General features: G+C 51.1%; 1 protein-coding gene across 33 annotated transcripts in view; it reads left to right on the forward strand.

Annotated features, from left to right (window-relative positions):
• Lrrfip1 (LRR binding FLII interacting protein 1) overlaps nucleotides 1-12,695 on the forward strand; it is a 102,395-nt gene that overhangs the window by 18,914 nt on the left and 70,786 nt on the right. The gene's annotated exons all lie outside the window — the stretch shown is intronic.

Here is a 12,695-nt window from a genome sequence, read left to right on the forward strand (position 1 = left end):
GAAAATATGCTTTGCCGGGGATTTAGCTCAGTGGTGCCACCGCCTGCCTTGCAAGTGCAAGGTCCCGAGTTCGATCTCTGGTACCAAAAAAAAAGTCAAAAAGAAAAAAAAGAAACAGCCGTGGTCTTTACAAGCAAAAACTAAGAAAAGCGCCGTACTGACCTCTAGACCAACCCGGAAGCATTCTTCGCCTGAAGACTCAGCTTCTGTGAAGGCGGCCCTGAGGTGCAGGACAGGAGATGGTCACCTCCACCTGCACCAGCCTGAAACTAGAGGGCACCAGAAGCGCGTGTGACCTCGTCCATCCGCAGAGCGCAGACATTTGAGTCGCCTTTCAGCCTTTTCAGGGATCCGGGCCACCGACCTGTCACTGGGCCCTGGTCCTCGCCCGGCGCTGCGCCCCGCGGACTGGGCACTAGAGGGCGCCCGCGAGCGCCGACCCTGCCCGCGCACGGCTGTGGCTCCGAGCGTCGCCTAGCAACGCGTCCACGCCCGGCGGCAGCTGCAGGTTTCTCTTCTGGGGTTTCCAGCTTCTGCAAGTTGCGCTCATCGGGTCCTCTCCCTTCCCCAGTCCAGAGACCAGGGTCCCCTCCTCGCTCCTGGGGCGGTCACCCACGCCCGCTCCCACCCCAGCTGCTCCTGACACCCCGCCTCCTGAGCCTCTGCAGCCTCTTAGCACCTCCTAGCGGCCCCTGGCGTTACTACTTGTATTAAAATCACTGCACCCAGCACTGGGAGGCTGAGGCAAGGTGACTCGCGTTTGAGCCCGACCTGGACAACTTAGCGATTTAGTGAGACCCTGTCCCAGAGTTTTACAAAATTTAAAGTGCTGGGGATGAGGCCCTTAATACAGTCCCCAGTACTGGCAAAACAAACACATCTGTATCTTTTTCCCAAAAGCTACATTAGATTGATCCATTAGATCAGGATTTTAAATAGACTCTGATAACATGCCTCTGAATAATCCATCTCCTTCGTAGCTTCGTGTTTTGTTTTGCATTTAAACATTATTTCCAGCCAGGCAGCACTTCGGCACGGCCTGCCTCATTACTGCGTTTCCGGGCTGGGTTGGAAAGCCACAGGGCACCAGCCTGCGGGGCTTGCTTTCCACTCTTCCTTCCTTTTCAAATAAAGTTAGAGGGGAAAATGAACTCCTTGTTATGTTTCCTGTTTTGAAATTCAAAGCAGTGCACACTGGGAAAACATCTCCACACTGAAGCGAGCGTTCCTCATGTCACTTAGGCAGCATGGCCGTGTTCCGCCAGTGGGGGTCCTGCCTGGGGCCGACATGTGCGTGTGCATACAACACAGTCACGGGCCTCTTGCCTTCTACTGCGTACGTGGCACAGGGACCATTTTAGAGCTGGACAGGACAGTGTACGGTAGCAGGTGACATGGCCACCTTCTGACAACATCACACTTATCATACACTATACGTTTATCGTGGTGAAATAAACTGCACATAGATGTAGCGTGTTAACCACTTCTGGGCATGGTACTTCTGCATTGTCACACAGCCATCACCACTCCCTGCCCCGCCCTGAGCTTCTGTCCCCACCAAACAGAGGCCCCCGTTCTCCCTCAGCCCCCGGCCCCATCACTCTGCTTTCTCTTTGTGAACCCAGTTGACAAGTTTTTACTGCTATGTTTTGCTTTTTTGGTGAAACTATGGTAAATGCTTTCAAAATGAATGCTGACTGTAAGCAGTGTTTCATGGTGCCTATCCTGAACCCCCTTTAAAAATCAGAGTAGCAGCTCTCAACACACATCATTTTCCTGGTTGTCTTAATTACTTTCTCAGTGCTGGGATGAAATATCCGACACCCACAAATTAAAGGAGGAGAGGTTTGTTTTAGCTCACAGTTTGCAGAGGTTTCAGTCCACAGACAGCGGGCTCCAAGGCAGGTGGTGTGGCAGAGGAGAAACAGTCCATGGCAGGGCAAGCAGGAAGCAGAGCAGAGATTAATGGAGAAGCATGAATACATGACGCCCTTCCAGGCCACACCCACAGTGACAACCTCTTTCCACCTGGCTTCTCCTCACAACATCACACCTAGCTATGAATCCATCAGTGTGGGCTGGGGATTTAGCTCAGTGGCTTCCTGCCTGCCTTGCAAGCACAAGGTCCTGAGTTGGATCCCTGGTACCAAAAACATAAAATTAAATTAAAACATAAACCTATCAGTGGACTAATCTACCATCACACACCCACAATCCAATCACTTCCCCAAATGGAAGGGCATCATGACCACAGTTTTCAGGCATCAGTGTTATGGTTTATATCTAAATGTCCTCTAAAGCCTTATGCATACACTCACACCATCATGGGGCTGTGATACTCAGAGGTGGATTAGGCCACTGATGCAGATATAGCTAAATGGGATGTTGGGAGGTGGAGCCTGGTGGGAGGGGGTGGACTGGGGGCGTGGCCTGGGTCTATCTCCCTCCTCCTCCCTTGATCTCTGCCTCCTGCCTCCTCTGCCAGGAGCAGTCCCTCTACCATGCTCCTCTAGCTTGGAGCTAAGCAACTATGCACAGAATCCTCTACAAACTTTGGGCCAGAATAAACCTCCCCTCGTTTAAATTGTGAATGTCCCGGTATGATGAGTAAGACACAAAAGAATACATTAGTTTTTAATGGTAGCAAACTGGACATAACAAAAGTTACCATGTGGCCCATGGGCATCTCAGTAGCTAGTTCCTTGTGTTCACCACCAGCCAGCCAGCCATCTCCAGAACTTCTGTCTTCATGCACAACTGAAACTCTGACCCCAAATGCTAAGTCCCCTCCCTCCCAGAACCCCTGGAACCCCCATTCTGATACAGGGCATGTGAGCTATGGACCTCCAAATAATATAAGGGAAACATTATAACTCCCAACCTGCTAGATGTCCAAAGCGCCAAGTTCTTGTTCTCTAAAATCAAAGAATGAATTCTAAGAACAAGGGAGGTTAAGAGTAGGAAGAATTTATTGAGAGAGACAGAAGGGGATCCGGAAAGTGGGCTGCCCATGGGCCCCGCTTCTCAAGGGTGTTTTATTGAGCAAAGCCACAAGGTGAGGCGGGTACAAGGAGGGACAGAACTATAGTCAACCAATAAGATTACAAGTATAGTCACTTAGGGAATATTGATCCAATGGGAAATCATGAAGTGAGTATGAGGCGGGACAAAACTAGGGTCAACCAATGAGATTACAGTAAGTATAGCCACTTACACAATGTTGATTAAATGGGGAACAAATGGGGAAGTAAGTCACATAGCAAGTCTGCATGGACCATTTCCTGAGAAGGAATGGGCCAGGGAGGTTTGGTCCCCACCCAGGGTGATAGATGCCTGTTTTGAATCTCAGCCATCCCTAGGGGAAGCATGTGGGTGTAGTCCTTCCTCCTTTTTGAATCCTGATGGTCAGTAAGTGGGCCTCAATGGTCTTCGGTATGGACTCCCTCCAGGCCCCAGCCCTGTCTGACTGCCTATAATAGATCTACTTAGCTCTGCTGTCTGCAGTAGTTCCACTGTCTCTGTGAGCCTGTCTGCCAGACCAGGCTGCGTGGAGCTCAACGGAGCATGGTTAATGTGGGAGCAGCCTTAGGTTTGAGCTCCAGCACCATGAAAACAAAACCAACTGGAGCCCCGTAGGACCTCATGTGAGGAATCCTGTGGTATTTGTCCCTGTTTGATGGCTGTCTCACCGGGCACCAGTCCCCAGGCTCAAGCAGAGGGTCCTTCCATGTAAATATCCCCTTGAATGGCAGAGAACCACATTTTGCCTATCTGTCCATCCATTGCTTTACTTCTGCCTAGGAAGAGCAAATCCCTGTTTGCTCTTGGTGCAGGTATTTGAAAAGTCAGCATCATTGCATCAGCTGAGCCTGAGGAGCCCCAGAGCATCCTGGGGCCTGGCAGCCCCTCCAGCCCCATCTGCTTCGCTCTGCGCCTCAGCCCTCAAGGGCCGCTGATAGGGCTGGACTTTCGGCCTTGTCTCTAAATGCAGAATCACAGACTGTTACAGCACAAAGGTTTGCAAGTTTATCTTTTTGCTGGAGATGGTCATATTACCATGAGCTGGCAAGTTCTGCCTCTCCGGAAGAAGTTTGAGGTCTGATTGCCCAACTCTGTCCTTTGAGACAGACCAGCCCTCCTCCTCATCTGGCCTGGTGGGTGCAAGTCCAGGCATCTGAACAAGGAAGTGCCTGGTGCCCATGAACCCCCACTGGATCAGGCCTCTGGATCCAGACAGGAGGAGTATGTTTCCTCCCACCAGAGCCTGGGAACTTACACGTCCAGGTGATGTTGGGGTTTAGCTCCCTGCAGGGCGCACTGCCTGGGTGAGGTTCTGAGCCTGGAGAGAGGCCCCCAGGCAGAGGCCACTCCCCAGGGTGTGACAGGAAGATAGGTGGGAGGGGCCAGTTTGTCCAGGTCACAGGTTGACACCCCCAGCACTTTTTAGACTGTGACAGCAGCTGAGTTTAGACCACTCTGGCTTGTGCTGTAGCCCAAACATAATCACTGCACTTAATGTTCAGCTTTGTATTTAACCATTTATTTATCCTCATAAACCCTGTGAGCTGGGTGCCATTATCACTCCTGTTTTATTTATTTATTTTTTATTTTTTGTCAAACAGACTCTTGCTGTGTAGTCCAGGCTGGCCTTGAAAACTTGCAGGGATCCTCCTGCCTCAGCCTCCTGAGTCCTGGGGTTGCAGGTGTGCCCCACCATGCCTGGCTCTCACACCCATTTTACAGATAAGGAAACTGAAGCACAGAGAGACTTCCCCAGAGGTGATGATGCCACAGTTGACATCAGCACAGACTCTGTTGCTGTCTGGACTCCATGCTGCCTCTCCCTGCGGAGCACAGCTGTGTCTTCAAGGCAGGCACCTCAGTTTGGCTCCTGCCTGTTTATCTTACTGGTCACAGTTAGATTCCAGCCTTAGGAGGAGTGGCCTGCTTTGAGCCTTGTAATTTGTTTCTCTCAGGTTCGGACTGCACTGTTCTTGTGTCCCCAGTGGCAGTTGGAAGTGTTATTTAAATTCTGACAAGGCTGGCCCCTGTCCTGTGTTATTACAGCACAAGCACTGGCTCGCAAGGCTGCCGCTTCCTTATGATCCCCTTAATGGTAGCATGTTTAACACAAGAAGAAAGGAGTAAGCAGGCAAGGTGGCGCACGCCTGTGATCCCAGCTCTGGGAGGCTGAGACAGCAGGACTGGCCTGAGTTCGAGGCCAGCCTGGACTACGTGGTGAGACCCTGTCTCAAAAAAAAAAAGAAGAAAAGGATAGACCACGCTGCTGTCCGGGAGTCAAGTTTTCAGACCCAATAAGAAGTCAGACACTGTTATGAGGAAGTAACTCCTGAACTGTTAGATGTGCAGAGTTCATGCCTTGTGATTCCAAAGAATGGACTCAAGGACAAAGGAGGTTAAGAGTAGGAAGTTTAATTAAAAGAAAGCTCCTGAGAGACAGGAGGGGTCCTGCAAGTAGGTTGCAGCTGAGCTGTGTGTCTAGGGGGTTTTGTACAGTAAAAATCATATCACAGGTTACCTTAGGTCAAACTATAATCAACCTATACGATTGCAAGTACAGTCACTTAGCTAATATTGATCCAGTAGAACAGTTTATGTAGCAAGGGTACACAGGACAGAGAAGACCACAGGCATTTCTGGAAGGGTAGGGTGAGGTCAGAGTGCCCTGGTGATCTGTCTATGTGCTTGTTACATTGTTTCCAGTGTGTGTTACATTGTTGCAGCTTATACAGTGTTTTAGTGTGTTACATTGTTGGCTTGCACATTATTTTGTGTGTTACATTGTTGCAGCTTATAGGGCTTCTTGTGTGTTACATTGTTGAATTATACCTTTTTCTTATGTGTTACATTGTTGCAGCTTACACATTGTTGCTCCTGTGTGTTACTCTGTTGCAGCCTAAGGAGCAGCTAGTACTGGTTACAGCCCAGCTTTGAGCTGCCCTTTTATCTCTGGGGAGGCCGCAGGCCTGGCCTTTGTATCTCCAACTTGGGCCTTGTTTCTGTCACTCAGCCCTCGACCACAGGCCTGGTTTGCTTCCTCTCTGCTCTGACTGTGTCTTGGGCCTGGCTCTGTCTATCACTCTACCTACCTGAGCTCTCTTCGAATCACTGCCAAAAGGAAGTAGGTGAAATTCTTAGCTATGCATGTGTCTAATCCAGGCTATCCACTGAAAATGGAGAGTTCTCTAAGAGAGTTTGTAATAAAACGAAAATCCAAACCAATCCCACATCCTTCCACAATGATTTCTTTTAATAATGGAAAAAAGCTAAAGGCCTCATTCATAGAACAGAGAGGAATAAAGAAAAAATGGAGAGTGAGATACTTGTTCTGACTGAGCGGACTCAGCATTGGCAGGATGTGAATCCACCCGGAATAATTTGTAAATATAACGCAATTCAAATAAATCTGGTCAGAGGGAGGGCCGGTTTGAAAGTTTAACAAATAGACTCTAACATTAATCGGGAAGAATGAGCAGTGGCAGCAGCCATGAAATTTTTGAAAAAGAGTAACAAGGGCTATTTTCAACTTTTTTGTAGCCTCCAGTTTTCTCTGCTCAAAAAAAATCTTTGCTGTCCTGTTCAGACACTCTCAGTGGGTCCTCGCTGCCTCCTGGACAGTGGTCAGGTCACATTCCTTAACCCTTGTGTTATAGAAGAGCATTTGGACAATATCGAAAGGTGTTTAAGGCCAGGAGTGGTGGTGTATGCCTCTAATCCCAGCACTTGGGAGGCTGAGGCAGGAGGATCACCACAAGTTCGAGGCCAATGTGAACTACAGAAAGAGTCCAAGGCCAGCCTGGGCTACATAGTGAAACCCTGCCTCAAAAAAAAAAAATGTGTTCAGAGAGCAGTAAAGTTCATGGGCCTCTCCGTGGACTGGGAGCAGGCCTTTGTTCCTCGTGTGCTTCCTTCCAGTCTTTGTATACAAACATATTTCACATGGTCACAATAGGATCAAATTTGTCCAGAAGCCCAGAGCACTGGGCACTTGGCTCTGGGAATGGCAGCAACAGCGACAAAATGCTGAGCCCACGGGCAGCACTCGGAACAAGGACAGAGGCTCCCTGCATGCTCCAAATGCTTTCGCCCCGTGGGTCCCCTAGACATGACCCAGACTTCTCCAGCCTCGAGCAGGGCATTTGTGCCCCTGACATAGCAGAGGGGCTGCAGGGGCTGTGCCACACTCGGTCCCTGCTCCCTGAGCAGCCCTGCCTGGTGGCTTTGTTGCTCCCTGTTTTACGCAGGAAGCAAGAAGTAAGAAGTGGGGTTCTTTAGAAACTACGGAGCAGGAGTGGACCCCTCACCTAACCACGCCTTGGCGTTCTCCATTCCAGCGCTGGTCCAGAGGGGTGGGGGGCCCTGAATTTCCATCTCTCGCCTGCCCTTAGGAACAGAAAGTGACCTCTTAGCTGCAACCTCCCGGGCATCCAGGCCGGATGAGCGGCAACCTTGGAGCTCTCCCCAGGCCTCCTCTCCAAAGGAAGCGACTCAGTTCTGCTTCTTCACTGATCTTTTCAGATACTTTGAGCAATGGGTGGGTGGGGGGGGTGCTGGAGCAGGGGACCCAGAGGAAGGCAGGAGAGGAAGGGAAGTGAAAAGTATCAAGGTGCAATGTGTGTGTGCACTGACTCCCCAAGATGAATGTATTCAATGTATATCACAGACATACTAATAAAAAAATTTTAAATGAAGGGGCTGGGGATTTAGCTCAGTGGTTCTGCTGCCTTCCTCGTAGGCAAAAGGTCCCGAGTTCAATCCCCAGTACCAAAAAAAAAAAAAAAATTAAAAATGAAATCTCAACTCCAACTTCCCCTTCCACCTTGATTGTGCACCCGGATTTATCCGTATCCCCACATCCTGGGGCCGCTTTGCTTACAGGTCCGAGTCCCTGTCCACCAGGAGTCCCACCTGGGGCCATGGTGATATCTGGGGACAGCTTTGGTTGTTGTCCCAGGGCAGAGTGTGCTGCTGGCATCTGGTGGTGGTGGCCATGCTGCTGGCCATCTCATGACGCACAGGTCAGCTCCCGTGCCAGGGACAGCATCATCTGACAGCCGTGGTGGAGGCCACAGCTGAGAACCCTGCTCCATGTCTGCACCAGCACCCCCCCCCTTGTGGGGTCTGGCAGCACCCTAATGCACGTGCCTCCACAGAAGTGGCCCCAGGGAGGGGTGTCTGTGGCACCTAAGTCACTGGCGTCCAGCCCAATGGTCCTGAAGAACTCTCTGGGAGATGCTGCCACACCCTCCCATTATGCAGGGGTGGCTGCCCAGTGGGGAGCAGGACCTAAAGGTGACGTGGCCAGGAGCGGCTATTTGATCACTTGTAATTCCAGAATTTCCACTCTGGTGCCCGGCAGGTTTCTCCACACTGCTCTTCTGTGGTCCTCAGGCTCACCGTGGCATGAAGCAGAGTCTTCCTTCTGAAAGGTGAGGCTTTAGGCTTCGGTCAGATCTTCTCTCATGACATCCAGCCTGCGTGGATCAGAGGGAGATGGGGGCCTAGTTCTCAGGCACATCCCTGGGGGCTGGCAGTGTGGCTCGCTCTGGAGCTGGAGCTGTAATTCAGGGCCAAAGTGCACAGCAGAACCCTGTGAATCCAAGGGTAGTCGCGTGTGTTTACTGTGGTACTGAAGCGTTTGCCCTTAGGGAACAGCATTTTCTTGGAATATTATTTATGGATGCTATTTCAGGAATTTCCGTGCCTTGGGTGGGAAGGTCACCTGCTTTTCCTGTTGCTCCTCTCTGTTCTTCATCCAGTTCATCTGCAAGTCAAGGGAGCACCGGAGACCTGGACTGTGAGCCTCTGAACGCAGCCTAATACCCGAAATCTCTCCTTCCACCCTGGGCAGTTTAAATTCAGAGTATCAAGTCCTATCCCCCGACTTCCTTTCTGAGTGATGTTTGTCAATCACATTTGTAGCTTAGCTGATTCCTGGATTTTGTGAGTAGGGTCAAGTTGTGTCCTGAGCTGTGATTGTCGGGGACATTCTCTCCTTTCTAGGATGTCACACTCACAGGCAGGATTACCGAAAGCCAAAGAAATGGTGAAGGCATCTTTAAAAAAATACAGTGTTTTCATTTATTTTGAAATTACCACTTTCTACTCTAGGTATCCATTGAAGTTTTGGTCTGTTTCTGGTCAGTAGGGTGTCCTGTTGGCTGGTAAGTACATCCATGGAGCCTAAAGCTTGCTTTCCTGTGGCCCCTCTGTCCTTATCTAAAAAGCACCTACATGCACAATTCCAGGAGCATATGAAAGTACTATTTTCTTTGTATTCTCATGGACAAGGGCAGGCTTTTCAGAGGTGACTCTGACGTGGCAGAGAAATGCATAATGGACTTTAGTGGTCGCTTTCAACACTTTTAGAAAATGATTGATATTTGCAGGTCATTGTATCTATGATCAGCAGAAGTGTTTGTGGCTGTTCCCTTGGGGGCTGTGGGGTATCACCGGCCACTCTGGCCTGGCCCTAGGGATCGATGGTTCTGCAGGATGGAGTGGAAAGATGCGTACACCTGGCATTGTTACGGACTTATTCCTGGCCACTCTGGGAGATGAGTTTATTTTTTATTTTTTGAGATGAGGCCTCCCTGTGTGATTCATGATGACCTTAAACTCACAGTAGCCCTTCTGGCTCTGCCTTTCGGGAGAGGGATTCAATACACAGGGACAGAAATGAGACATTGTGTTAAGTGCAGATTGGATTTCATGCCGAGCCCAACGACTGGGCCTGTGGGGCTCGCAGACGGGCTCCGTGCCTGGGCTGATCACAGTGTGCCCCAGCTGGGCCTGGCCAGCCACTGCGCCTCCCCTGGCCCCTGAGCCGCCTGCACTGTCACCTGCCCCTCCGGCCCTGTCCCCCACTCAGGTCACCCCTCCCTCTGAGGCCATCTCATCTGGTCCTCTTCATGCTCCTTCGGGACACACCCAGGCATCTCCCTCCCTAACAGACAGACGGACAGATCTCCCCCACCTCCACGCCCCGGTCCTACCTCCACCCCAGGCTGCAGTGGTAGAATTTGCGCGAGAGACTGCAGTAATCGCTGTTTTCTTCTTGCAAATTAAAGGCTTTCTCAGTCTTACTCTTTGCTCTGTGGCTTCCAGGAGGCGCCTGCCTTTTCTGTTTCTCTAACTCCTCTTTTCCATCTGGCTCCTTACTTACCCATTAAGTAGGAGCTTCCGAAATCCCTCCTCTGGCCTGGGTCTCCATCTTAGCCTGCTGTCAGTTTCCATGGTTACCTCCAACTGTTCCAGGAAGGTACCCTTAAACCCCTCCCACAACTTCACATCCCCTCAGGGTTTCCTTAGAAAATCCAAAGGAATTGAAAAAACTGTTCAAGTATGGTGATGCTGGGTGCTAAGTAGTTATGAAAAAAATCCTAAAGATATATTTTTAAGAGAATTTTTTGTTTGTTTTTTGTACCAGGGATCAAACTCGGGACCTTGTGCTTACAAGGCAGGCGGCAGAACCACTGAGCTAAATCCCCAGCCTTTAAGAGAATTTTTGCCAGGTAGTACAATACACCTATAATCCCAGCCCTCAGGAGGCTGAGGCAGGAGGATTGCTTTGAGTTCAAGGCCAGCCTGAACTACACAATGAGAACCCACCTCATAATAAATAAGGAAATAAATAAGTGGATGGATGAGTTATCAGTGAGTGTTCACAGTAACCTGTCAGAGCGCCTGGGTATTAGGAGGACCACCCTTCTGTCTTCCACCTGTCCGTCTGCCTATCATTTAGGAAGCAGCCACCATACCCCAAGCAGTGAGGACAGGTTCTCCTGCCAGCAGAGCGCAGTGCCTCCGAGGGGTCTGTGGGTTGGGGAGGAGACTCCCTCGGCGTCTGGATCATGGGGCAGCTGTGGGGGTGACCAGATGGCAGTGCCTAGTGTGACAGAGACCCACTCGCTGCCACTTCCCAGTGCTCCAGCTCTGCCTCTTGGGACCACTGCTGGCAAGCAGGCCCTTGACCTACGGCTCCGTTCACTGTGGTCCTCAGTGGGGCTGGTGACTGTGGGGACCACTTTCTGCCATTCCTGGGGGAGCGGGCTCCTGGTCCACTGGCTGGGAGAGTGCCCCACCTGGCCAGGGCCCTGTGATGCAGGTGGGGTTCCTGATCCAGCTGAGGCCCGGGAGACACTGAGGGCATTGCCAGCCCCCCCATCAGAGCAGGACTCTGGTGCTGGTGGCTGTGCTGCAGGCATGCAGGGTGCTTTGCATGACAGTATGCTGGCACTTTCCCCCAGGTTGGAATCTGGCTTGGTCTTCCAGCACGCACCTGTCAAACACCCTGTAAGCCTTGGGGTGTGTGCAGCCATATCCTGGGTGATCGCATCCTGAGCCACAGGTGCAGCACCAAGGGTCTCTAGACAGTTGTCAGAAGGGTCCCCGCAGGCCTGCCCAGCTGTGAGCCACCATGCACACAGGCCTTCAGAGCTGCTTGTTCTGTGCAGCCTCGCAGCTGGAGGTGGTGTCCATGAGAGCAGGCATGCCTTAGCACTGTGACTACAGAGTGATCTCGAGTCACTTCCCTGCCCTGCCCTCTGCTCCATGCAGGTGTCCCCTTAAGGCTTCCTGTCAGCTCTCACGCTTAGCAGCAAACCACAGTGGAAAGCAAAGCAGTGAACCTAGCAACAGACAAATACCAGGGAGACTGAGTAACCAAATCTGGGTGTGGCCTGCATTGGCTGGCACTTGCCTGGGCTGGTGGCTGTGATGCTGATGTTCCTTGGATACGTGGAAACACCCCAGTTACCCTCCTGCTTTCCCAGGAGTCCCTATAAAATCAAGTTCCTGCCTAGGGCCTGTGCGTCTGGGAACTGCTTTTGAGATTTCCAGCATTTACCATTCATACCCTAAGCACGGTACAGGCAGCCAGAACTTCCCCAAACCTAACCAGCCCGCTCAGTACAGAGGTCCTGGCCCTAAGTGGGGACAGTGGGTGACAGGCCCTTTCTGGCACTTTGGAGGGGGCTGGAGATTCAGAGTCCTCTTGTTAGAAGGGCTGTCGTCGGTCACCCTTATCCAGTGGAGCAAGCTGAGCTCTGCACCGTCAGCCTCACAGCTCTTTATGCAGAGACCCTGGGCCCACGCTGAGCAGAGGTCCGACAGACTGGTCCCCTCAGTGCCACTCAGCTATTCAGGGTACCCCCAGCTCTGCTAACCTGCCCCAGGGCAGAGACTTGGGACTTCTCTTTGATTTCTTCATACTCGTAGATGGTTTTAATGTTGTCTTTGTTTTGTTTTTTGAGACAAGGTCTCACTATGTAGTTCAGGCTGGCTTTGAACTCAGTATGCAGCCCAGACTGGCCTAGAACTCACAGTGATCCTCCTGCCTCAGCCTTCTGATGCTGGGATTACAGGTGTGTGCCACTATTACTGGGAAGTAACTCCCAGCCTGTTAGATGAGCCAAGTTCCTGTCTCACAATGCCAAAGAATGGCCTCACGGACAGAGGAGTTAAGAGTAGGGAAAGTTTATCAAGAGACAGGAGGGTCTCAGAAGTGAGCTGCTGCTGAGCTGTTTGTCTAGGGTTTTTCTACAGGTTACCTGGGGTCAAGCTGTAATCGGCCTATAGGATTACAAGAACAGTCGCTTAGCTAATGTTGATCCAACAGAAAATCAGTGTGTGGAACAAAGGTCCACAGCACAGAGAACAGGCATCTTCAGAGC

Source organism: Heterocephalus glaber, unplaced genomic scaffold (assembly GCF_053883595.1).
Source record: "Heterocephalus glaber isolate CG9 unplaced genomic scaffold, H.glaber_assembly_v1.0 deba00001004, whole genome shotgun sequence".
NCBI lineage: Eukaryota > Metazoa > Chordata > Mammalia > Rodentia > Bathyergidae > Heterocephalus > Heterocephalus glaber.